Here is a 27,595-nt window from a genome sequence, read left to right on the forward strand (position 1 = left end):
GGTGGAGTTGGAATAGTTAATTTGCCCCCATTCAGTGTCCAGCACTTGTCCTAAGGTAAGTAGTTGGTGGAGTTTGAATACTAAATTTACTCTCTTCTCACTGTCCAGCACCTGCCATCACATAAGTATTCGGTGGAGTTGGAATTGTAAAATTGGCTGTTTTTGACTGTGTATCACCTGCCCTGAGGTAAGTACTTATTGGAGTTGTAATAGTAAATTTGGCCCTATTCAGTGTCCAGCACCTGATCTTAGGTAAGTACTTGGTGGAGGTTTAATAGGAAATTTTACCTTGTATGTAGAGTCTACACCTGGCCTGTGCTAAATTGTTCATCTATGTATAGATTACAGTTATTGTATAAAAAAAAATTCTTTAATATTATACTTACTTTTTTTTTTTTTGCTCAGCTTCTTTTGTTTTCAAGTTCTTTTTTTCAGATTTTTCACGTCCGCCTATGATTATTTTCTTGTTTGGAGTCTAAAAAAAATTGCAAAGAGTGTAGTATTTAGTTTTTTATTTTGTATTATAAATGTTCTTACTTTCAATACTTGCGATCGGGTAATTACTCAGTGCAATTATAGTATTAATTTTTGGCCTTTAGTCACTGTTTTTCACCTCCTCTCAAGTAAGTATTATGTGGTGTTTGAATAGTTGAATTGGCATTTAGTTATTGTTTATAACCTGCCCTGAGGTAAGTACTTGGTGGAGTTGGAATAGTAAATTTGGTCCTATTCAGTGTCCAGCACCTGCTCTGAGATAGGTAAGTGGTGGAGTTGTAAAAGAAAATGTATTCTATACTTACTGTCCAGCACCTGCCCTCATGTAAGTATCTGGTGGAGTTGGAATAGTAAATTTGGCTGTTTTTGACTGTGTATCACATGCCCTGAGGTAAGTACTTGGTGGAGTTGGAATAGTACATTTGGCTTTATTCAGTGTCCAGCACCTGCCCGAAGGTAAGTACTTGGTGGAGTTGTAATAGTAAATTTGGCCCTATACTGTGTCCAGCACCTGCTCTGTGGTAAGTACTTTGTTGTGTCGGAATAGTAAATTTTCTCCATACTCACTGTCCAGCACCTGCTCTCACGTAAGTATCCAGTGGAGTTGGAATAGTACATTTGGCATGTATTGACTGTGTATCAGCTGTCCAGAGGTAAGTTCTTTGTGGAGTTGGAATAGTACATTTCCTCTTTACTCACTGTCCAGCACCTGCCCTCATGTAAGTATTCACCTTGTATGAGGTAAGTTCTTAACTTACTTTAAAGATTTATGTTACCCTCAGTTGCTATTCTGCACATACAGTAAGGTAAGTACTCAGTAGATTTTTATTACTAATTTCCCCCCACTTGTTCCTAAATATTTCGCAAGTTCATTCCTTCTACTTGCTTCAGGTATGTACTCAGCTTAATTTAAAAATAATTTTCTTTTTTTTGTATGGTGTTTCTCTAGCTTTCAATTTTGAGGTAAGTAATATATAGCCTTAGAACTTCATTTAGTAGGTGAAATCATTAGTTTTTTCTTTACAGATGAATTTTATTGCATTGTAATTTTTTTACTAATGTAATCATAATCATTTTTTAAAACATGTTTTAACGCTTTATTCAAACTTTTTCTAAAAACAGAAATCGTTTACCTTTTATTGTAAAGACGTTCTATTATTTTTTGTTCACTTCCTTCAAATATATGTCTGTAATGTAAAAGAGTTCAAATGTAATTTATTTCTTTGTTTTTTTTAGCTGCCCTATAGCAATGTATATATATTTATATTTATTTTATGTATATTTTACCTTCGAATGTCAATAGATGGCGTTGTTGTATAAAATATCGATTAGTCTGTTTCCGTACTGCTACACACGTCTTCTCTGTAAGGTGTTCCGTATAATACTGAACACAAAATGGAGGTCAGCTCTATATATATATATGTTTCAAGAGTAATGTTATAATTGAAAATAAAATGTGTTTTAGACATGCATTTTTATTCTAAATATATTTGTGACTGAACTTATATTTATTTTAAAAGTATATTATCTGCGTACTTTAGATATGTTTTCCCTGCTAGTCGTCATTTCATGACAAGAAGAAATACTTCCTGGGTGATGTAGACACTGTTGTAGGACTAAGTTTTTATGGAGTGTCATTTTCGTTACTGTTCTACCTTTTTTCTTATTGTTTAAAAACGTTTTATATTAAAATTGTCTTTACTTTACTTGTTTTGGATTTGTGCTGATTTTTTAAATGTTTTCTGTAGGCAAAATATCGTTGTTTTAATTTTCGCTGTTTTTTAAGGTAATATTGTAGTGGTTTCCGTATACGTTGTATATGATGTCGTTGTTTAGGCATATTTCTGTTTAATATTTTTTTCTTGGTTTAGGCGTCGTTGTTTAAAAAGTCGTGGTTTAGGCTTTTTCGTTGTTCAGCAGTAGTGGTTTAGCCTGTCGTTGTTCAGGAGGTAGTTGTTTAGTCATATATTCGATATACAAACACTGAAGATTCACCAATTATAGTGGATAATCATTTGATATATAGTACCCCAGCATTAAGTAAAGCAGCCACAAATCTCTACCCCATGCAAGGAAGGCCAGTATAACATATAACGGATATCTAAGCACTTTTTAAAGCAAAAAAGGGAATCCATTCACCATTTCTTGACTGAATAGTGATTAAATTGTTCAAATAGATGATCCAAGGAAAACCATATGACAATTCCATATTAGTGGTGTGGGACAACAAAAATACAGCACTTATGGCAAGATCACTAGTAATGCTCCCAGGAAGCAGTACCAAGACGTACTGGTAGACATAGTCTATATAATGTATGTGCAATGTACAGAGTGAAATGGCGGAAAGTGCATTGGTTTGGGAGTGCAATGTATTTACGCCATTCCTCCATGGTATTCAGACCATTCCTGATCCAGTCACATTTGTCAATCCATTTACATTTTAGTCTCTGATAATTCTGTGACATATCTCCTCCCCTTGGTGATGGTGTGGCTTTTTCAATTACTTGCCATCCGAGATCCTCTATTGTGTGCTGATGTTCCTGAAAGTGTTGAATTAAGGGTGCCGTCTCTATATTGCATCTGATGAGGCTCCTATGTTGACTGATCCTTGTGCGAATATAATTAAGGTCCCATGGACACCAAATACAGTAGATAACCTTACTAGTTGCACAGTTAGTATGATGTTGTAAAGTAATATCTATACTTCTAGGTACAAACTGTTTTGTGTTAGATTTCCACATTTGTAGCGACCTTTGATTGGGTCTAACCCCATTAGGGAGGGCAATGTGTAGTTGGCACTAGGAATCCTGGTGTCCGCATGTGCTAAATAATCCTTACTATTTCCCCCTTCTAGGAAAAAAGAGGAGTATCCCATAAGGGGTCCAAATTCTTAAGGATAGACCAATTTTTTAATGGTTTTTACTATCTTGTTTTTTTGTGGACAAAATGTTGTTATACAGACGATTTTGTCTAAATGAGCTTTTACCTTGGGTTGTAAAGGTATTTCTCTGGGATTGTGCCAAGCTCTCTTAATTGAATGAAGCCTGAGGTAGCCTCTCTCTTGCAGCTTGGCGCTAAGAATAGCCCCTTCCTTGAAATAATCATTTTTCAAAGTATAGTTCCTTTGGAGATGAAGAAATTGGCCAAAGGGCAATCCATCTTTGACAGCCTGGGGATGAAACCTATTGTACTGTAACAACGTATTATGCTCTGTAGAATTTAAAAAAAGGGTAACAATAAGTTGATTGTCATCATTGAGGATTAGGAGATCAAGGAGGGCATCTTGTGTTGGTCAAAATTATATGTAAATTTGAGATGAGGTTGACACCTACTAAGGTACTGGGTGAACAGCTGGAGATTGTCCTCTGTACCAGTCCAAATTAGTAAAATGTTGTCAATGTACCGTTTCCAGCAACAAATATTACTTTTAAAGGGGTTAGTGTTAGTGTTAACAAACATTTTCCCACATAAAGATTCGCCAGGTTTAGAGCAAAAATTGCTCCCATGGAATTTCCGGAACACCGTGCATAGTAGTCATGTCCAAACAAACAGTATTTTTGGATAAAGCAATCTCTAGAAGTTCAATTATGAAATCAGTTGGGACATGGCCAGGGGCAGGACGAGTGTCCAAAATGTTCTTGATTGCCTCACTACTGTCTCTCACTCTCTGGGGGATATTTGTATAAAGAGACTCAGGGCCTAATTACGACCTTGGCGGATGGGATACTCCATCACAAACGTGAGGGATAGCCCGCCCGCTCTTTTCTTTTACAAGTTCCATAGGATATAATCAAACTTGTAATGCGGCGGGCGGGATATCCGTCATGTTTGTGATGGAGTATCCCATCTGCTAAGATGGTAATCAGGCCCTCAATGTCCAGAGTCACTAAGAGCTCATGTTCAGAGTCAAAATCCATACCTTCAATCAGGTTAATACTGTATATACTATCCCGTACACAGGTGACTAAAACAGGGACAAAATCTTTGATAAAGGTATTGATGTACTAACCCAGAGGCTCAAGGATAGAGTCACATCCAGATAAACTTAGTCTACCCGACCGGTGAGATACATTCCTATGAATCGTTGGTACAGTATATAGTGAAGGGGTTCTGGGGGATTTTTTGTTGAGAAACTCAAATTCCGATTAAGTGATGAATCCTTGCTGTAGGCCCCGTGATGTGATTTCAAAAATACACTGCTTAATGTCTGGTGAGGGATTGGATGGCAGTATCTTAAAATGTTTAGGATTATTGAGCTGGCACATAATCACAGCTTCATATTGATGTCTGTCCTGTATCAGTATGCCAGGTTTAGAGCAAAAATTGCTCCCATGGAATTTCCGGAACACCGTGCATAGTAGTCATGTCCAAACAAACAGTATTTTTGGATAAAGCAATCTCTAGAAGTTCAATTATGAAATCAGTTGGGACATGGCCAGGGGCAGGACGAGTGTCCAAAATGTTCTTGATTGCCTCACTACTGTCTCTCACTCTCTGGGGGATATTTGTATAAAGAGACTCAGGGCCTAATTACGACCTTGGCGGATGGGATACTCCATCACAAACGTGAGGGATAGCCCGCCCGCTCTTTTCTTTTACAAGTTCCATAGGATATAATCAAACTTGTAATGCGGCGGGCGGGATATCCGTCATGTTTGTGATGGAGTATCCCATCTGCTAAGATGGTAATCAGGCCCTCAATGTCCAGAGTCACTAAGAGCTCATGTTCAGAGTCAAAATCCATACCTTCAATCAGGTTAATACTGTATATACTATCCCGTACACAGGTGACTAAAACAGGGACAAAATCTTTGATAAAGGTATTGATGTACTAACCCAGAGGCTCAAGGATAGAGTCACATCCAGATAAACTTAGTCTACCCGACCGGTGAGATACATTCCTATGAATCGTTGGTACAGTATATAGTGAAGGGGTTCTGGGGGATTTTTTGTTGAGAAACTCAAATTCCGATTAAGTGATGAATCCTTGCTGTAGGCCCCGTGATGTGATTTCAAAAATACACTGCTTAATGTCTGGTGAGGGATTGGATGGCAGTATCTTAAAATGTTTAGGATTATTGAGCTGGCACATAATCACAGCTTCATATTGATGTCTGTCCTGTATCAGTATGCCAGGTTTAGAGCAAAAATTGCTCCCATGGAATTTCCGGAACACCGTGCATAGTAGTCATGTCCAAACAAACAGTATTTTTGGATAAAGCAATCTCTAGAAGTTCAATTATGAAATCAGTTGGGACATGGCCAGGGGCAGGACGAGTGTCCAAAATGTTCTTGATTGCCTCACTACTGTCTCTCACTCTCTGGGGGATATTTGTATAAAGAGACTCAGGGCCTAATTACGACCTTGGCGGATGGGATACTCCATCACAAACGTGAGGGATAGCCCGCCCGCTCTTTTCTTTTACAAGTTCCATAGGATATAATCAAACTTGTAATGCGGCGGGCGGGATATCTGTCATGTTTGTGATGGAGTATCCCATCTGCTAAGATGGTAATCAGGCCCTCAATGTCCAGAGTCACTAAGAGCTCATGTTCAGAGTCAAAATCCATACCTTCAATCAGGTTAATACTGTATATACTATCCCGTACACAGGTGACTAAAACAGGGACAAAATCTTTGATAAAGGTATTGATGTACTAACCCAGAGGCTCAAGGATAGAGTCACATCCAGATAAACTTAGTCTACCCGACCGGTGAGATACATTCCTATGAATCGTTGGTACAGTATATAGTGAAGGGGTTCTGGGGGATTTTTTGTTGAGAAACTCAAATTCCGATTAAGTGATGAATCCTTGCTGTAGGCCCTGTGATGTGATTTCAAAAATACACTGCTTAATGTCTGGTGAGGGATTGGATGGCAGTATCTTAAAATGTTTAGGATTATTGAGCTGGCACATAATCACAGCTTCATATTGATGTCTGTCCTGTATCAGTATGCCACCTCCTTTATCTGCTGGTTTATTTATAGTGAAGGTGCAGGATTCCAAATGCGTTGAGAGATTGTCTCTCACACCATGTTATATTATGTGGTGTGAAATACCTATTACTTCTTAGATTAGTTATGTCTTCTAAAACCACCTTCTCAAATGCTAACATTTCAGGTGGCATCGTGGCATTTGAAGGTGGAAAACAAGAAGCTGGTCTGAGTTGAGATGCCGAAGTGAACAAAGGGGACTCTCTATTGTGAAAAAAATATTGTAGTTTCAATTTCCTGAAGAAACAATACAGTTCTGAATTTAGTTAGAAAAAAATCAGTACGTTCAGTGATTGCAAAGACAGTCCCTTACTCAGTAGGGAAGTATCAGCCTCACTCAATACATGTTGTGATAAATTTAATATTGGGATTGATTGTGTTAGACACAGATTGTGTTCAGGGACTCTTAGGGCCACAGTCACATTCTCTGAATTGGTATTCTAATTGTGAGGCAAAATATTAATTTGCTCTTTGGATCCCAATTGTACTAGTAACTGTGGGTCTGGCAGTCCCCTGGGAACTGGTTCCATTGTCACTCCTGATTCCCTCTGTTGCCTCTGCCTCTAGGAGGTTTCCCTAAAAAACGATTGGAAGTGGAGTTGTCACTGCTAGTACCTTCCCCAGGATGTTCCAAATTACCAGAGCCTGCTGAGGATTCGGAGAAGGTCACTAGTCTCTGGTCTTTATATCTCCCCTAGGTGACATGTTTGGAGGAGGGCTGTGTGTAGAAGTCGTCTGATAGATGGGTGGGGGGTGTCTTTTCTTTGCTAATTTTTTTAATATCCTTCTGCACTTTGTCCGCTTTCTTTTTCAATTCAGTTGCTAGTAGCAGTTCATTTACAGGCTCTCAATATATGGTATACCACTTTACAAGGGACTTACAAGTAAATTAAATATACCAGTTGTGTATACACCAATGTAACCAGGTTTAGGGGAGAAGCATATGCACTTTAGCCCTGGTTAGCAGTGGTAAAGTGCTCAGAGTCCTAAGGCCAGCAAAAAGAATCCGCAAAAATATGAGGCAAGCAGGCAAAAGGCTGACTGATCTAACAGGTGGCAACATATGTGTGGAGTTAGGCATCAAAAATCGAGACTCACTTGCCTTTCAATAGTTTTTTGACATTTTGCCACCAATATTTAGGGCCAGATTTAAAGAAAAGTGGCGCAGCGTGGTGCTGTGCCAAAATTGGCAGTGCTGGGCTGCGTCACTTTGGAAACGCAGGGATGCGCTGTATTCAAGGGAATACAGCACACCCCTGTGTTTCCCCCTGCGCTGGGGCTAAATTTAGCTGCCAGTGCCAACGCAGGCATCCTTGCACCATCGTGCAAGGGTGTCTGTGTTGAGGGATGTGATTGTTTATTTGCGGGAATGTGTCCCTTCCTGCACATAAACAATCACTAATGGCGCTTTGGCACTTCTGTGTGTGCTGCACAATGCAGCACACACAGAAGTGCCAAACCGTCTTTTTCAAATGATTGTTTATGTGCAGAAGGGGACACCTTCTGGCACATAAACAATCATTTCTGGCATTTTGTGTTTTCTATGCGCGCGGCAGAACGCAGCACATATAGAAAAAGCAAAAAACGAGGAGGAATAAAAGTATTCCTCCTCGTTGCGCCCTGCTAACGCTACCCCTTGGGGTGGCGTTAGATTTTGGCGCTGCCTCAGGTTTCATGATTTCATAAATCTGAGGCAGCGTCAAAATGCAATGGGTGTTGCTGTGGCACACCCACAACAACCCCCATTGCACGCCCCTTCCACGCACAGTGCTGTGTGGGAAAGGGCCGTATTTGCAAGGTTGCGTTAAGCCACAAAAAGAGGCCTAACGCCACCTTGTAAATACAGCGCTGTGCTTAGCGCCACAGGAGCGTCAATACGGCCCATATTACCATTGATATTCTGATTTCGATGTTTAGCCTGCACCGCAGTAAAGTGAGTTGGATGATGATTAATTCAGGTCCCTCAATCTCTAACATGTCTCAAAATGCAGGCTGTTTTATTGGATAATAAGATAAGCAGATTTCCTCACAAGTGTCCTTGACTAGATTGCTTGGCAGATAAAACGTATGTGACGCAGGATCAACATGTCCAGTCCACCTAAGGACATTTTTATGGCTCCCAAGCAAACGTTAGGTCGCTGCTCTAGAGAGTATTTGTTTGGCATTGTGGCAAAACCCACACTTTACTTCTGTCCCCATCTTCTCTTGACTTTAAAGGTAGGATCCACGCCAGACTTTTGAGATAGCCTCAGAGGATTCATTTACACACATGACATCTAGATGAAACTCGTTTTTAAAGTAAAATCTGCCAGATCCGGCCTTCCTTGCTCTGTGTTGGACATCTCTGCCAAACTAGATGTGCCAACACCAGTGGAACAACCCACAGCATTGGCAAGGAAGAACTTACCCCGTCTGTCTTTGCTTTTCATCACTGCCTACTCTGAGGCCCCGGGGGACCCTCCAGGTCCAGGAGCCGAAATGGAAAACGCACCCAACGTGTAACACCCATGATGTGGTCACCACAATCAAAAACAGCGGGAAATGGTTCTCCCACGCACAGCCGGTGAGAAAGAAGATTGACACACACACTCGAAGCTTCGAGAAATGACGAGGAAGTGCGCGGGGGTTCCTGGCAAACCACTCGGGACGAGATTGGGAAACGGGCCGCGTCATCACAGCAACAGAAGCGCGAAGGGCCTGCCTTTCGTGAGCATCCGTGCTCTTGGCACGGGGCAGAGCTATCTCTCCCAGGACCGGCAGTGCCGGGTACGATCCGGCTGTCTGCTATAATACTGGTCCGGGAGTTAATGTCACACTGTGAAGCTGATGTGGTAATTTAGCTGTATTCATGGTATGAAAAGCCCTGGATTTGTATTTTTCAATCATGACTGATTTTTCACTTGTTCGATTTGCTGCATGGCATATAAACAGGACTTTAGTCCCAAGGAATAGGACTGTGTTTTAGCACAAATAAAAATATTGCAATTCGCAGGTATCCTGATGTGTTAAATGTATATTAGAACATCATACTGAAAGTACCCTCAGGCTGACATTAGTGTATTACAATGAAATTACTCCGCTGAGTAGACATCCGTATCAAACATCCGAAGGCACATCACATGGATAAAAAAAGCACCTGCAAAGCGTCTCGAGTGTGCATGTGATTGCTCCTGAAGGACGCTTGGCAGCATGCAATTTCTGAAAGACAGATTGGAAAACATTCTCAAGTTCTGTCAAGGCCCGTGCTCTGTTTTGCCGTTCAAAACATTTCAATATTTCTCATCCTCTCAAGAAAAGAAGCAGACTTTTTAAACACTGTCAAAAGCATAACTTTTATGTGCATCTGCATAGTTACAAAAAAGTAAGTTTCTTAAATGTTGTGTTCTACAGTGTATAGGTAATTCAGTTTCTCTGAGCTATACTTCCACCTGTGTAGCTGTATCTGACATTTAGTTTCACACAGTGTCACACCATGGATAAACAAACACTGAGAAAGATAACAGGTCTGGCCCTGGTAAGCTTATACAGCTGTCATTAAGCATGTGCCACAAACAAATGGGACAAAAAGCTGTCACCTGTCACTGATGTGACTGGCCTACCAGTAATATTTTATAAATAACAAGCATTGTAATGGTGTTATTCATTTTAATAATATTATTTGCGAAGGTGACAAAAATAAACCACCATCTAACCAAGCACTCAAATCACAGGCAGCTTTTATATTACAATGTCCCCTAAAGGCTTTATAACAGTGTCTGTCAAAAAGGAGGCAAAAAAATAGTCACAGAGGAGAAAGAAAGCATTTTAGACAGATTTGAACATTGTGCACAGGCTTTGAGTGGTCACTCAAAGTGAAGGGAACCAATGGCTAAAAAATGATTGACCCACTGCCCCTTGTTGTAGTGGGCGGAGGCAAAATGTGAATGACGTTTTAAAAGACCTATGGACGCAGCCCCTGACCCAAAGCTCATTATGTAAGTATATGATGTAGGATTGCTTATTATTTTATTATTTATCTATTATTAAAACTTGCACACCTTTATGGGCTGGACTAACTGAAAAATACTTGTGTATGAAATGGAAGTGCTGGAAACTCGGAGCTTCTATGAGCTAAGCATGTGACCCAATCAAACAGAGCAGACTGGCTGCAACTGTTTTTCCTGACAGTAGAGTCAGGGAAGGTCTAGTTTGGAGCTGGTGGAAGGAAGGTGATAGTACAGCCTGCCCTCTCAAAATTCACTGAGAGAGCATTATCTTTTTGTGCCAAGTCCACTGCGGCACTATCCGGGCCTCTCTGATGATAGACATGGGAGGGGTCGCAGGCTCCCAGAGTCAAAGCAAACCAGGTCGAGTTGCCCCATGGTGCAATGATTCATTGCTCATGAAAGGAGGACTCCAGAAGCCTAGGTGAGCATCAGCTACTGGGTGGATGTCCAGGATCCTAAAAGCCAACATTATCCCAGCGGGTTACCTGTTGTCAGTGCTTAATTTGTGCTTGTTGTTTCCGGTGCAGAGCACCGGCACTTATTTGTGAGGGCCGGTGCTTATTCTTCTGCCTCAAGCATTTTCTGCGAGCAAAAGACACATTTGGGAAAGACGGAGGAAGTGAAAAACAAAAAAGCGTCACAATGGGAGAAAGCAGAAAGCTGCAAGAGTGAGCTGAAGGGGCGGGAGTGGCTTGAAATGGGTTAAAGAGGCTAGAGATGGCTTCAGGATTAGGCTGCCTCGGTATTTCGTGTTCCCATATTTAATTGCAGCAGCCGCGTGTTTCAGAGAAGGGCTTTGAGCACCGGCACGTTTTCATTTACAAATTAAGCACTGCCTCTTGTAGACTGGTGACTGGCAGCAAGTAGCATAGATGAATGACTGGTTAACGAAAGTTGAGTATGCCCAAAGAAACTGCTGATGCAAATATATTAATTAGAAATTATTAATCAATGTTTACGTGTTTTGATTAATGAAAAGTTCGTAGAGAAATTAATTGTAGAGAAAATAATGTGCACGTTTGAAAATGTGACCATGGGGAGTGGCAGCCACTTATAGAAAGTTGCACTGACATAACAAAAAATGTGTAAAATAATGAAAAGTGAAAAAAATAATGTAGTAATATGTCATATTAAGATGTATAACCTATGTTTTGCATTAATTTGTAGAATTAACTTAGCTGTGGTTAAGGCCTACTCCTTTCCAGGCCTCACTCAAGAAATTGACTTTCTAACGCACTGCAGAGAAGCTGATGTCTTAACTTGACCCTGAACCACCCGATGATAAAGTTGCTTAGCTAGAATTTTCTGCAATGTCCTCATGGACAGGAGATGATGAAGTCATACTGATACAATTATGTGTAGAGTAGGCTAAATGTACTTTCCCAGGACTTGAACAATGAGAGAACTGACTGAAGAGGAACATGCAACATTTTCGATACCTGAAGAGCCGGATGATGAGGACATCGTACAGTTGACCAATCTGTGTACTGTGAAAAAAGAAAAATTAGAACTCATAGATTAAAAAAAATAATATTATAGGTTAGAGTCATATCTGCTGACTGACTGAACATGAGTATAGGAGGTAGCGGCCATATTAAGATCCACTACTATAGTTTTTTCAAGACCAATACAGGCCCATTATTGCAAACATTTGTCAAGACATCCAATATCAAAGAGATGTATGATTTTACATATGCCTCTGTTGAATTATATCTTACTACAATTTTATTAAAGAAATGTAGTTCATGATCTTAATTGCAATCCTTATTTCCAAAAATTTTGTTAAACTTAATTTTAGACAAAATAGACAGTATGTAAATATGCATTGTCGTTCCGATATCCTCTTGGTCAAAACTATATGCAACTCTATCATATAACTCTTGTAATGATTATATTTTCTATGAACCAAAACTCCTACCTCACAGTCATAGCGTGTAACGTGCTCCATAGCAGAACTCCATCTAGACGACGTACCAGCAAAACTTGTTGTATGATCTCACGCCGCTTATATACTTTTAGTTAAACTCTTGCACCTGGGAGGTCCGTTTCAAGCCTCATTACTGGCCTTGTATCTATGGTGGCCATTTTGAAGTGGCGTCTACATTTATATGGTCGTATATTTGGCAAGGTTAAATTGTAAGAATGGATTCATTGTCGAAACCATGATGTTAATTTTAATTATTTTCTTTCATACCGACACACTATATTGTAAATCCTTGTCAGTTATAATGTTTTTGTGTACTTATTTATACTGTTGCCAGCATCTATACAGACCGTATTCTGATGTTTTCTCATTCGAGTCGGTGTATCTAAAATGGCCATATTACAAATCCTCAGCATTTATCAAATTACATGTTTTACTACAATTATGTATAAAGACATAGGGGGTCATTACAACCCTGGCGGTCGGTGTTAGCGGCAGTAAGACCGCCAACAGGCCGGCGGTAAAAAAAATTGAATTACAACCGTGGCGGAAACCGCCAACAAAGACAGCCACTTTAACACTCCGACCGCCACGGCGGTACAAACAAACAGCGCAGCGCTCACCGCCAACAGACAGGCGGAGGACAATGTACTGCCCACAGTATCACAACCTACCAATCCGCCACCTTTTCCGGGGAGGATTCACCGTGAACAAAAACACGGCGGAAACAGGACTTCGAAAGGAAAGCGCTCACCTCTACACACCCCATGAGGAACCAGGACACCATGGAACCAGAGCTTTACATTTTCCCAGCCTTGATCTTCTTGCTCCTCTACCAGGAGCACGAACCCCGGCGGCGAAGACCACAGTGAGTACTGCACCTACGACACAGGGGAGGGGGGAGGGAAAAAACAGGGACACACACACGCAACACGCAACACCCCCACCCTCACCCACGACAACACACACACTAATACATATTGATACATCACAGTTACACCCCCCAAACCCCCCGGAAGAACGCAAAGACAAAAGGAAATGAGTGTAACCATTGTAATCTATTAAAATCCAGTACGCAAAAATATATATACACTATTAACAAATATATACACCAAGAATAGAAGTCCAGATATTGCTCCATTTAAGTCCGTGGAACACTGGGCCCACACTGCATGGTCGAGGCCCACACAAGGTACCCGAACATGACGGAGAGAACACTGCAGGGGCGTCAGATAGAAATAAAACAGGCACCTCAGGGGGAAGGGAAAGGGGGGCACCTCAGCCGGATGAGTGCACGACGCCAAATCCACGAGGGGGCCACATGCCCCCTGTTCAATCCTGGGGAGTGCAAAGCCACAGTCTCTCAAGTCTCTGCAGTGGGTGGTTTGCCCACTGCTGCATCCTGTGGAGTGCAAAGCCACAGTCTCCCAAGTCTCTACAGTGGGTGGTTTGCCCACTGTTCAATCCTGGGGAGTGCAAAGCCACAGTCTCTCAAGTCTCTACAGTGGGTGGTTTGCCCACTGTGCAATCCTGGGCAGTGCAAAGCCACAGTCTCTCAAGTCTCTACAGTGGGTGGATTGCCCACTGTGCAATCCTGGGGAGTGCAAAGCCACAGTCTTTCAAGTGGATAACAGTCTCCACTGGTTCTGGAGGGGGCTTTGTGCCCAGAGTGCTTCATCCTGCCAAGGACTGAGGTAGCGGATGCCTGTCTCCACTGGTTCTGGAGGGGGCTTTGTGCCCAGAGTGCTTCATCCTGCCAAGGACTGAGGTAGTGGATGGAAATCTCCACTGGTTCTGGAGGGGGCTTTGTGCCCAGAGTGCTTCATCCTGCCAAGGACTGAGGTAGTGGATGCCTGGCTCCACTGGTTCTGGAGGGGGCTTTGTGCCCAGAGTGCTTCATCCTGCCAAGGACTGAGGTAGTGGATGCCTGGCTCCACTGGTTCTGGAGGGAGCTTTGTGCCCAGAGTGCTTCATCCTGCTCGTGGCGGACTCAGTAGCGTCAGTGCTCTTGGCACTCATGGGCCAGCGGTGCTTGTTGCGGCGGTGTCCTTGGCAGTGGTGCTTGTGGCGGCGATGTCCTTTGCAGCGGTGCTTGTGGCGGCGGTGTCCTTGGCAGCGGTGCTTGTGGCGGCGGTGCCCTTTGCAGCGGTGCTTGTTGTGGCGGTGTCCTTTGCAGCGACTCAGCTGCTGGCGGTCCTGTCTGGGCCTGCGGGGCTGGTGCTGGCGGTCGCCTCCTGGCCAGCGGGGCTGGTGCTGGGGGTCCTGTCTGGGCCTGCGGGGCTGGTACTGGTGGTCCTGTCTGGGCCAGCAGGGATGCTGCTGGCGCTCCTGTCTGGGCCAGCGGGGCTGGTGCTGGCAGTCTGGTCTGGGCCTGCGGGGCTGCTACTGGCGGTCGCCTCCTGGGCAGCGGGGCTGATGGCGGTCGCCTCCTGGGCAGCGGGGCTGATGGCGGTCGCCTCCTGGGCAGCGGGGCTGATGGCGGTCACCTCCTGGGCAGCGGGCTGATGGCGATTGCCTCCTGGGCAGCGGGGCTAATGGCGGTCACCTCCTGGGCAGCGGGGCTGATGGCAATCGCCTCCTGGGCAGCGGGGCTGATGGCGGTCGCCTCCTGGGCAGCGGGGCTGATGTCGGTCGCCTCCTGGGCAAGGGGCTGATGGCGGTCGCCTCCTGGGCAAGGGGCTGATGGCGGTCCCCTCCTGGGCAGCGGGGCTGATGGCGGTCGCCTCCTGGGCAGCGGGGCTGATGGCGGTCTTCTCCGCCGTGCCGATCTTCCCAGATTTGTGGGGTTTCTTGTGCCCCTTCCCCACCTTGGAAGGTGTCGCAGCTGACTCCACACTCTCACCTGTACCCCTGGGAGCGGCTTTGGTGGCTGGTGTCTTACCCCTCTCCTGCCGGGCACTGGCCAACTTTTGATGCTTGGCAGGTGGGGGACTGTCCATGCTGTGGCTCCTTGCCACACTGGCTGCCCTGCTGCCTGGTGCACTCCAGAAGCCGGTGACTACTGGCACCACTGATCCCGCTGATGTCGTGGCTGAAGTGCTAGGTTGGGACCTAGAAAGTCGGGCCCTAGGAGACTGACGGGGTGGGGGAGGTGAGGGAAAGAGGTCAAGGGTGGACAGGAAAAGTTTCTTGGGAACACTGGGACGGGTAGCTGGAGGGAGTTGGGAGTGGAGGAAGAGGTTGTGGTTGTAGGAGGTGTACGTTTGGTGACTTTGGGTGAAGGTGCATGTGCTGGAGGCTGTCGTGAGGTGGATGGCTGTTGGGTGGGTGTGTGCCTCCGTTTGTGTACCTTGGGAGTTGGCGTCACAGACACACTGGGAGAGGACACAGGGGATGTGTGAATGGTAGTGGGGGTGGTGACTGCACGTGAGCGGGGTGTGCTAGTGATGGAAGTAGTAGCTGTAGATGTAGTGCATGCAGGTGTGAGTGGAGACGAGACTGGGAGGGAGATGAGGAGGAGGGGGACACAGTGGAGGCAGTGGATGTTGGTATGTCTGCATGTGTGTGATGATTGCGTGAGTGCCTGTGGGATGTGTGGTGCTTATGTTTGCCTGAGCTTCCTTTGTGTGTTGGGGTGTGTGCATGCTGGTCTGATGGTGTGCTTGGGGTAGGCTGAGGTACAGGGGTGTGGGTCTGGGTGGAGGAAGTTGGAGGGGGGAGGCTAGAGACAGGGACAATGGCTGCCATCAGTGCTGAGGCCAGAGTCTGAAAAGCTCGCTGAAGGGCTGCCTGACCAGAATGAATGCCCTCCAGGAATGCATTGGATGGTTGCAACTGCCTCTCTACACCCTGGATGGCATTCAAAATGGTAGACTGCCCAACAGTGAGGGACCTGAGGAGGTAAATGGCCTCCTCACTGAGGGCAACAGGGGTGACTGGGGCAGGGCCTGAGGTGCCTGGGGCGAAGGTGATGCCTACCCTCCTGGGTGAGCGGGCACGGGGCAAAGGCTGAGGAGCTGCTGGGAGGGCGGTGCTCGAAGGGGGGGTGGTGGCTGTATCTGTAGATCGGGGGGGCACAGATGGGCCTGCCACCACAAGGGAGCTCCCATCAGAGGACGAATCCGTATCACTGGTCTCAGCTCCTGTCCCCGCCGTGGAGATCCCCTCGCCCTCCGTCCCACTGGTGAAATCAGACTCCGTAGTGTCGCCCTCCAGGGCCATGTGGGATGCAGCTCCCTCCTGCTCCAGTGCCACTGCTCCTCCGCCTGATGATGCTAATGCACACAAGAACAGGGAGACCACAAAAAGGGGAGGGGACGACAGAAGAAAGACATGTTGAGTGCATGCATTACCACTACCGTTGGCGGACACGACAGACACAGAAGCCCCCTGCTCTACGCCGCGCACTTGGGGTCCACTCTTCTATCCCTGGGACATGGCCTACAAGGCTATGGCCGACATCTGCACACATGGATGTCACTGCAGCCTGACTAGGTGTAGTTGGCACTGTACCCAGGTGGGGTGGGGTGCCACAGGCCCTGCCTGAAAAAGGGGACCTAACTAGCACACTCACCCTGGCCTAGGGGAACCCACAGCCCACCTCCCCCACCCAGACACCTCCACTGCGCGCTGAATCAGCAGAATGAGAGTGTACTCACCCCCTTGTTGCTGCTGTGATGCCCTCAAGCGCCCATCAACTCTGGGTACGCCACCGCCAGGATCCTGAACATCAGGGGGGTCATGGTGCGACAGGCACCCCTCCCACGTTGGGAGGCCATCCTCAGTTGGGCCTCCGCTGTCTTCTTGCTCCAGCGGCGAATGTCCTCCCATCTCTTACGGCAGTGGGTGCTCTGTCTGTGATAGACCGCCAGGGTCCGGACGTCCTTGGCGATGGCACGCCAAATATCCTTCTTCTGGTGTGCGCTGACCTACAGGAATTGTACAGGGGAAAAAGAGAAGTTATTACCAACTGCACCGTCACAGTCATTGGCCCTCATCCCTACCCTTGCCATGTGGCACATGCACTCACCGTCGTTTCATGCACATCTCATTCTCCCCCCCCATCTTTCATCCACCCCACTCCACACAGGCATAGCCCATACAGCATGCTCCCAGTGTACTTACCTGTTTGTCTGGAGGACCATAGAGTAGCATGTACCGGGGGAGGACCCCATCCACGAGTTTCTCCAACTCCTCCGATGTGAAGGCAGGGGCCCTTTCCCCAGACACACAAGCCATTGTCTCTTCCAGACTGAGGTCACAGCAGCACTTGCAGTGTAGGTCCTCTCCTGTCGAAGATCAGGTATCGAGTGATTGAACAGATAGAAAATGGCGGTCACGTCCACGGTGGTGCGCACCGTCACCGCCGGTGTACATCGTCATTGGCTCCTGGGACCCATAGGGTCCAATGTTAACCAAAGCAGATTTGCGCTGCGGTTTTCGACCGCCTACTGCGACGGTGTACAACGCCTGTGCAGTTACCTCATATCCCATTGTCCCACTTTACAGGTCAGGCAGCCGCCATTTCAGGGGCCCACATGGCTCTATTTTTAACTGCGTCACACATAACTAGGCCTTGCCTCAACACTCATACATGCTAATTTCAGATTATGTGTTCTGTGTAAACTGTGCGTACGTACCTCTGAGTTGGTTGACTCTGTGCTCGCTGTTGTCCTTCATAGGCACCGTCCGCTGGGACATGTGAGGAGATGGCGGCATCCTCCGTGTACAGACCGCTGGTGGACCTGTCGACAATGGAGGAAAGACATGTAATCATCACCTACAGGCTTGATCGTGCCACAATCCATGAACTGTGTGCCCAGTTGGAGCCAGACCTGATGTCAGCTATCCGCCATCCCACAGGAATCCCCCCTCAAATGCAGGTGCTGTCAGTACTCCATTTCCTTGCAAGTGGGTCATTTCAAACAACTGTGGCCATAGCATTAGCGATGTCCCAGCCTATGTTTTCCAACGTGTTGCCCAGAGTGTTGGCTGCCCTGCTGAAACACATGCGTAGCTACATCGTTTTCCCTCAGGTGGAGGATTTGCCTACAGTGAAAGGTGACTTCTATGCCCTGGGACATATCCCCAACATCATAGATGCCATTGATGGGACACATGTGGCCTTGGTCCCCCCGCGCAGTAGAGAACAGGTGTACAGAAACCAGAAAAGTTATCATTTGATGAATGTGCAGATGGTGTGTTTTGCAGACCAGTACATCTCCCATGTGAATGCCAAATTCCCTGGCTCAGTGCATGACGCCTACATCCTGCGGAATAGCAGCATCCCTTATGTGATGGGGCAACTCCAGAGGCATTGTGTGTGGCTATTAGGTGAGCACCTGGAACCAAATCTGTGGGAATAGTTGTCTGTGTCTGGGGATATCCCTACAGGTTAGTGTGTGCCTAACAGTTGTCCCTCGCCTTTTTCAGGTGACTCTGGTTACCCCAACCTGTCATGGCTACTGACCCCAGTGAGGAATCCCAGGACAAGGGCAGAGGAACACTACAATGAGGCCCATGGGCGAACTAGGAGGATTATAGAGAGGACCTTCAGCCTCCTGAAGGCCATGTTCCGGTGCCTCCATATGACAGAGGTTCCCTATTCTACTCACCAAAGAAGGTGTGCCAGATCATCGTGGCCTGCTGTATGATCCACAACTTAGCTTTGCGACAACAGGTGCCTTTTCTGCAGGAGGATGGTCCAGATAGAGGTGTTGTGGCAGCTGTGGAGCCTGTGGACAGTGAAGACGAGGAAGCAGAAGAAGAGGACATCGACAACAGAAACTCGGTTATCCTGCAATACTTCCAGTGAGACACAGGTAAGAAGACAAACCTGCCTACTGCATGTAATTTAACACTACTACCTCTCTACTGTCTCTCCTTTTCACCCAGTGTCTGGTCACTGAGTTTTCACTTTCCCTTACGATTTGACAGATGTGGGTCCCACTGTGTGACATCTGCTTTGTTTCCTCATGTACTAGAGCTGTGTGACATAGGTATGTTGACATTACAATTGAAAGAGCATTTTGTCACTGTAATTGCTAATACACTATTTCGAAATCACAGACAGACTCCAGATTGTTTTGTGCTTTAAGGGTGTTTATTTAAGTACTCAATATTAGAGGGTGCTGTAAAATGGGGAGGGGTGATGGTGGAGGAATGTCCATGGCAGAGTCCAGTCTATTTGTTTCACAGGTGCATTGTCCAAAGGGACATAGGAAGTGGAGCTGGGGCAGTTTGAGGATGGACAGGGTGATAAGGTGGGACTAAAGGATGACATTCAGGGCGGTCTCATTTCTTGGCGGGGGCCTTGGCATCATTCTCTGTCTTTGTCCTGGATCTCAGGGACCGTTTGCGGGGTGGTTCTCCATCTGCAGGGGGTGGGATGCTGGTGTGGTGGTCCTGTGGCGGTGCCTCCTGTCCACTAGCGCCGGCGGAGGTGGTAGGCAGTTCATCGTCCAGGCTAGTGTCAGGGGCCCCTTGTTGTGCCACAGTGTCCCTCCTGGTGTTGAGGACTTCCTTCAGCACCCCTACGATGGTGCCCAGGGTGGAATTGATGGATCTGAGTTCCTCCCTGAAGCCCAAATACTGTTCCTCCTGCAGCCGCTGGGTCTCCAGAAACTTGGCCAGTACCGTTGCCATCGTCTCCTGGGAATGATGGTATGCTCCCATGATGTTGGAGAGGGCCTCGTGGAGAGTGGGTTCCCTGGGCCTGTCGTCCCCTGTCGCACGACAGCCCTCCCAGTTCCCCTGTGTTCCTGGGCCTCTGTCCCCTGAACGGTGTGCCCACTACCACTGCCCCCAGGTCTCTGTTGTTGTTGGGGTGGTGGGTTAGCCTGGATTCCCTTTAGTGGTGGACACACTGCTGATTGAGGTGTCCTGGGGACAGAGGTATGGGCCCGCTGGGTGGGTGCTGTGCTGGTGTTTCCAGAGGGGGGAAGTTCTGTCCCGAGGTCCCAGATGGACCGGGCTGGTGGTCTAGATCCAGTTGGACAGAGCTGCTGTCATCACTGTGGGCCTATTCTGTTGGTGGTGTGGACATGTGTGGACCCTCCTGTGCGGTGACGTTGGGTAGGGGTCCTTCAGGGGTGTAAAAGCATGATTATTGCATCCGTGTGTACCATGGTGTGCAATGGGTGGCTGACCGTGTACCCCAGTGCTTGCATTCCTGTGTGGGACATTGTGTGATGATGGTTTAGGGGGGTGTTTGGGCATGTGCCGTGGCCATGCATTGGTGATGGGTGTCCATGCTTTGGTGTTGCATGCAGGGCTTGGTGTTGGGATGTGTGGTTTGTGATAGTGGGACATGTGTGAGGAGTTGGAGTGATGGGGTGAGGGCGAGGGTGTGTGTATGTGATAGCATGCAGGTAGGGTGGGGGATAAGGTAGTTAAGGTTTGACTTCCTAGAGTCCATTCCTCCAGCTACTCCTTCGAGGCCCTCAGGATGCAGAATTGCCAAGACTTGCTCCTCCCATGTGGTTAGTTGTGGGGGAGGAGGTGGGGGTCCACCGCCAGTCTTCTGTACCGCACGGTGGTGTCTGGATACCACGGAACGCACCTTCCCTCGTAGGTCGTCCCACCTCTTCCTGATGTCATCCCTATTTCTTGGGTGCTGTCCCACTGCGTCGACCCTGTCCACTATTCTGCGCCATAGCTCCATCTTCCTAGCTATGGAGGTGTGCTGCACCTGTGATCCGAATAGCTGTGGCTCTAACCGGATGATTTCATCCACCATGACCCTGAGCTCCTCCTCAGAGAACCTGGGGTGTCTTTGCCGTGCCATGGGGTGGTGTGGGTGATGTGTGGGGTGGTGTGTGTTGTGATATGTGCGGTGATATTTAGTGGTGTGTTGTGTGGGGTGCGTGAATGTTATGTGGGTGATGGTGTTGTGTGCCTGTGGATGCTTGGTTGTAGATTGTAGTGTCTCTCTCTGGCCTTCTTTCGGGATTTTGGTCGTAGGGGTTTTTGGGTGATGTGTGTGTGTTTTTTTAATTGTATTGGGTGTGTAGGAGTGGTGTGTGTATGTGTCTCAGGTGTGTGTATTTTGATTTGTCCAATGTGGATGTGTTTTGTATATGTGTGTGTATTATGAGCGCGGCGGTGTGTACCGCCAATGGAATACAGCGGTTGAAAGACCGCCGCATGGATTCGTGGGTCGTGATAGTGTGGGCGTATTCCTGTTGACATGACGGTGGAGGTTTTGTTTTCGCCAGTTTATCACTGACCTTTGGTGTGGCGGACTTGTGTGGGTGTCTGAATATTGGCGGATTCCGTGCTGTGGGTCATAATGACCGTGGCGGAATTCCGCAGCGGTGTGTTGGCAGTCTTCTGCACGGCGGTAAGCGGCTTTTACCGCCAATGTTGTAATGACCCCATAGTTCATTATCCGAACCTCAATGATACTTTCATGATTTTCTCAGATTTAATTCTTCCATAAATATAATTTATTCCGCCAAAACAGATTTTTAGCATATTCCTCAAGTCTTTGTGATTTCTTTCTTGTTTCATATATAGATGCCAATTATTCTTACAGCCATAGTATAGCACTTACAACATCAATCACTTCTGTGTAAACTAAATATTATAAATATTCAAACTAGACCAGGGTGGCTAAGAGTAAGGAGCATTGAAGGCATTATGGGACCATGACGACAAAAAGCCTGGTCCTCCCAGGGGGCATCTACACTTCATAAGTGGCACGTGGAAAGAAGGCCTTGGGCGTGATATACCCATGTTATGGGGCAGGACTGTGACAGCAGTTAGGACTATGCAATTATTGTAAGATTCAAATGACTTGTGCACAATTAAGGTGGTTTGTGAGCTTCGGAATGGTTTTAAGCATGCTCGTTTATGATGGGGTGAAAGAAATTTGAATATAATGAAGACTAGCCCTGACAAGGCCAATAGTTGTGGCTTTCATTCAGAAAGCATGCAAACACAAGCAGGCACAAGTATTCTGGTGGTGGTAATGGTGGTGTTGGCAATGGTGGTGTTGGCAATGGTGGTGGTGATAGTGGTGGCGGTAATGATATCATAATGGGCTGTGGCAATGGCTGTGATGGTAATGCAGGTGGTAGGAGTAGTACGAAGGTTGTGCTAATAGCAGCAGTGGTGGGGTTTGTGATTACAGTGGTAATGGTGGTGGTGGTTGTTGTGACTGTGATAGTAAAGCTGGTGGGGTAATGACATGCACTCCAGCCCTGACAAAACATTTAAAAACCTACTGCAGTAAAGAAACTACTACAAGGATTGATTTCAATAAACAGTATATGAATGAGTTTAAGAATTACATGTATGATGATTGAGTACGTCTGAGATGTAAAATAGTCAATATTACATTGCAATGCAAGCACTGCTTATGAGCTAAATCGATACACCAAGCAGCCATTGGCTGTGAGAGGTGAGAGAGTGATACTTCTCTAGGTGAAACCAAAGCCCATTGTAGCATATATTCTAAAGAATTGTTAACATATCTCATTTAGACAACTGCTCTGTCAAGCCACCCCTAATAAGGATATTACCAGAGGAAATTTAATGTAAACTATTGTTGTAATGAAGTTCCAAAAGCAAGGTGGAAAAAGGTTTTGTTTATTCTTAGTAAAGTTCCCAGCAACGGAGAGGCTGGTTGACAGGAGCAAGCATAGAGAAGCAACTGACTCGTAAATCAAACAATGCATTCCAAATAGAATACAAAGGAATGCTCTCATGCACAGACGCACGCACAAGGAAATAAAACAAAAGGAAATGAAACAAACGTGGATAAATATAACATTCCTATGAACTGTTTAGAACATGCCTACTTTACAAACTACTACATATCTCCTCTCTTCAATATTATAATAAAAATAATAAATAAATAAATAACTTAGCACAAAACAAAATCAGCATATTTTTTGGGTAGTACAGATACTCTTTTAGGAAGATCTACACTATCATTGTTGACTCTTTCAGGGACATAATCTTTGACTTGTACATTATCCTGCTGATTGACATTTGGCACAATAGGCACAAAAGTGGAATCAATAATCTCAAAGTCCTCATTGTAATCAATAGGAGTCTCCTCATTAACCACAATACCAGGTGTCAACTGAGATCTTTCTGTGTTACTGTCACGTTCCAAATCTGAAAGAGAAAAGTATTGCGATTTATCCATACAAATGTTCTTCGTCACCCCTGAGGACAAATCCATATATGAATTAGGATCATGTTTTTCAGTACTATTAGTGACTTTAGCAACTCTGCTTAGACTCCACCATGAATCATTATTCAACTTGACTGAGGTTTTTCCCACACATACAACCTTGAATGCTTTTGAAAACTTTGACTCACCCTTTCTCACTCGATAAGGAAGTTTGATCCTGACAAAATCCCCAATTTTCACCTTAGTATTATCAATATTATTTTTGTCTAATTCTCCCTTATTTTTCTTGTCAACTTTTCTTTTAGCCTCAAAATACATTTTTCTAAGGTCAATAATGGGCAATTCTTTTCTCAACCAAGAAGGGGATAAAGTGGTGCGTGGAACACGCCCTTTGAGCATGGAAAATGGTGAAAACCCAGTTGTCAAATTGGGGGACGAATGATATGCCCAAATCTTTTCTTCAACAAATTCTTTGACATTAAACCTATTGATTTTTGCCGATTGTACAGCCTCCACAATAACCCTATTAAATCTTTCCACAAGGCCATTCATATTTTATTTGGAGCATAAAGCAAAGTTTTTAAATGCAAAATATTATTGACTTTCATGAATTCCTGAAACTTAAAGGATGTGAACTATTTACCATTGTCGGTGACAATGCTAGATGGTAACCCCTCCTTAAAAAAACATTCTTTTAAAAATCTTATAACACTGTCAGTGGTGGGTTGGACAATCCATTTGACCTCTGCCCATTTAGAAAAGTAATCAATAAGTACAATGATATACATCTTGAACCTAGCTAGATTATCATATGGTCCCAAAATATCCAATGCTACTTTGTTCCATGGTCTTGATGGAAATTCAGATTTAACAGGTACACATTTACTGGTGACAAGAGTCTTATCAGAATTAGAGCAAATGACACATTGTTTGACAAATCCTGAAATTTGCCTATCCATATAAGGCCACCAAAACATTTCTCTTATTTTATTTTTAGTTAAGGTTTCCCCTAAGTGTCCTGCGTGAGCGAACTAAATAATATTGGGGCGAAGCGCCTTGGGGGGAATCACACAATCATCTTTAAAGATTAAATCCCCTGATACTGAAATTGAATTTCTGACCTTCCAACATATCTGCATAAATGGTGACAATACCCTTTCACGAGGCCATTCTGTGTTACAAAATTTTTGAATGTTTTGTAATTCTTCATCCTCACTACAACTCTTACACCAGGCAACCTTGGAAAACTCATCCTTACATAGGGGTAAAATATCATCTATAGTAGCAACCACACATTCTTCTAATGTCTCAGGAAACAATTTAACAGAATTGTCAGGTAATCTGGATAGACAGTCAGCCACACAATTGAGAATTCCTTGAATATGTACTGCTTTGAAATTATACTCATATATTTTTGATAAAATCCTGACTAGACGAGAAGATGCTCTACCAGTACCGTTACTGTTTAGCAATGCTAATAAGGGTTTGTGATCTGTTTTAATGGTAAATTCTCTGCCCCACAAATAAGTTTTAAAATGTTCCACTGCCCATGTGCATGCTAAAGCTTCTCTCTCAATAGTTGAATATTTAGATTCAGAAACTGAAAGAGGTCTTGAAGCTAAAGCCACAGTATTATCTGTGACATGGTTTTTCTGAGTAAGCATTGCCCCTAACCCTTCAGAGCTGGCATCAACGTAAACAGCACAACATAAATTTTGATTGAACTGAGACAATGGTGCCGCCTCAATAATGCTTTTTTAAAGTTTATCATACGCCTCCTGATGTTCACTCAACCATGTAAATTTTACTCCTTTCTTAAGTAAATTTCTTAAAGGTAACGCTATTTGGGAAAAATGAAACACAAACCTAGAGTAAAATTCACACAAGCCCAGGTAAGATCTTAATTGATCTTTATCAGAGGGTATGCCCATCTTTTTTATAGCTTGTAACAAACAAGCTTTAGGAGCTATACCCTTTGAAGATATGGTGTGTCCTAAATACTCTACCTCCTGGGTTAAAAATTTACATTTTTCCATTTGTAGTGTCATCCCTTTTTCTTGTAAAACTGACAGTACTTTTGACAATCTCATATTATGAGAATCAATGGTATCAGCAAAAATTAGGATGTCGTCTTGAAAAGCCAGAACTCCATCCATGTTTGTAAATAGCCTATGCATAAGCTTTTGGAATACGGATGCAGCGGATGCCAACCCAAACGGCATGCGGGTATATCTGAAAGCCCCTTCTGGAGTTATAAATGTAGTTAAATGTCTGCATTCCTCATCAAGAGTAATCTGATGATATGCTGATTTGAGATCAAGAGATGTAAAGAATTTTGCTCCACCCAAAAGTGCAAAAAGTTCTTGAATCTTTGGTAGGGGATGGCAATCAACAATAATTTGTTTATTTAATGATCTCAAATCTGCACATAATCTCAAAGACCCACTCTTTTTTTTAACTAAAACTATTGGAGAAACCCATTCAGAGGAGTCTACTGGTTCAATGACACCATCCTTAAGTAATTGATCAAGCAAAATACTAAGTTCTTTCCTGACACTAAGTGGAACATCTCTCAACTTGTGTCTGACTGGTAATGCTCCCACTTTCAATTTAATGTTATGTGTGAATCCTTTAACAGTACCCAATTCTTTTCTAAAGACATTTTTGTACTCTGAAATAATCACTTCAATACCTTGCTGTATGGTCATGCAATACACCGGAACATCAGCAGATGGATCCAAAACCATTCCAAGATTACCTTGATGTCTCCATCCCAAAACATGCTGTCCTTTGTCAACTACATAAATTTTACCTAAAATATTGTGATCATGACAAGAAATAGAAGCTACAAAGTAACCTAAAATATTAATTATTGTCTGACTGTAACCATAAGCTTTAATGTCATTGCTCTCCAACTTCCGTCCAGACCAGTTTTTGTTGAAAAATGCCTCAGATATGATAGAAAAAGGTGATCCAGAATCCACTAGCATTATAGTTGAGAATCCATCAATGATAACTTCGCACTTTGGAGGAAGATATATCTGGTTGTCAATATCAGTGTTCAAAATATTATGTTGCTTAGACTTATCTTCTGTAATCATCAAGACTACGCTTTCAACATCTTGGATACAATGTTCAGTCTCTAATTGTTTTCCAACAATCGAATTAACATTCCTTTGAGATCTGCAAACTGTCGAAAAATGTCCAGTTTTACCACATTTGAAACACTCTTTAAATAAGGCAGGACAGGTTGATTTGTTGGTATGCAAATTTGATCCACATCGCATACATTTAATTTGTTTAGATTATTTTTGTTGTACCCTTTGCTGTACTTATTTTTGTTGACATTGCGTATGGCAGCTACTTCAAGATGATTATCTTTGTCATCATTTAATGTCTTACACGATCGTATTGACCTTTCAATACCTTTAACAACTTCTATTACTTCTTTGAGTGATGGATTTTTGTGTCTCAGAAGTTGTTCTTGATTTTTTTTGTTATAACAGTGCATAATAACTTGATCCCGAATATATTGATCAGTAATGACACCAAAATCACAAGTTGAAGCCAAAATGCAAAGAGCAGCCACATATCCTTCAACAGGTTCTGTGGAAAATTGGTGCCGTGAATAAAAGTTAAAACGTTCTGTAACTACATTTGGTTCAACTGTGAAATGTAATTGTAATCTGTCCAAAGCTTCAGAAAAAACATCATAATCATTTATATCAGTTCCTTCAGGTGGTTTATGCGGAGGTAAATGATCAAATATTTCCTGAGCTTCTGTGCCAATAACGTTTAATAGAAGCCCTTTTTTTCTAGTCGCAGAAAACGAATTTCCATCAATGGCAATCATAAAATTATTAAATAAACCATGCCATTTGCTCCACTTCATGGGTACATTCCCTGGATTTTGTTGTAGTGGCGGAGGTAGATTACAACACTGTTGCATTGTTAAATACAAATAAATGTATATAAATATATATATATATATTTAAATAATCAAATCAGAAACAAAACAAAAAAAATAGGAGCTGGTACTCAGTTTTTGACAGATTAATAATGAAATTAGGTTGCTGACATCTTGAGCAAAACGAAACTCAAGTCAGGTTAT

General features: G+C 44.3%; 1 long non-coding RNA gene across 1 annotated transcript in view; it reads right to left on the reverse strand.

The window, feature by feature from the left end:
- Nucleotides 1-289: 289 nt before the first annotated feature.
- The window catches only part of LOC138249072 (uncharacterized), a 67,968-nt gene continuing 40,662 nt past the window's right edge, over nt 290-27,595 (reverse strand). The window contains exons 2-3 of the long non-coding RNA XR_011194696.1: nt 11,917-11,964; nt 290-475 (exon numbers count right to left, since the gene is read on the reverse strand). This is a non-coding gene — a long non-coding RNA (uncharacterized lncRNA). The remainder of the gene's footprint in view (nt 476-11,916; nt 11,965-27,595) is intronic.

This window comes from Pleurodeles waltl, chromosome 8, assembly GCF_031143425.1.
Source record: "Pleurodeles waltl isolate 20211129_DDA chromosome 8, aPleWal1.hap1.20221129, whole genome shotgun sequence".
Taxonomy (NCBI): domain Eukaryota; kingdom Metazoa; phylum Chordata; class Amphibia; order Caudata; family Salamandridae; genus Pleurodeles; species Pleurodeles waltl.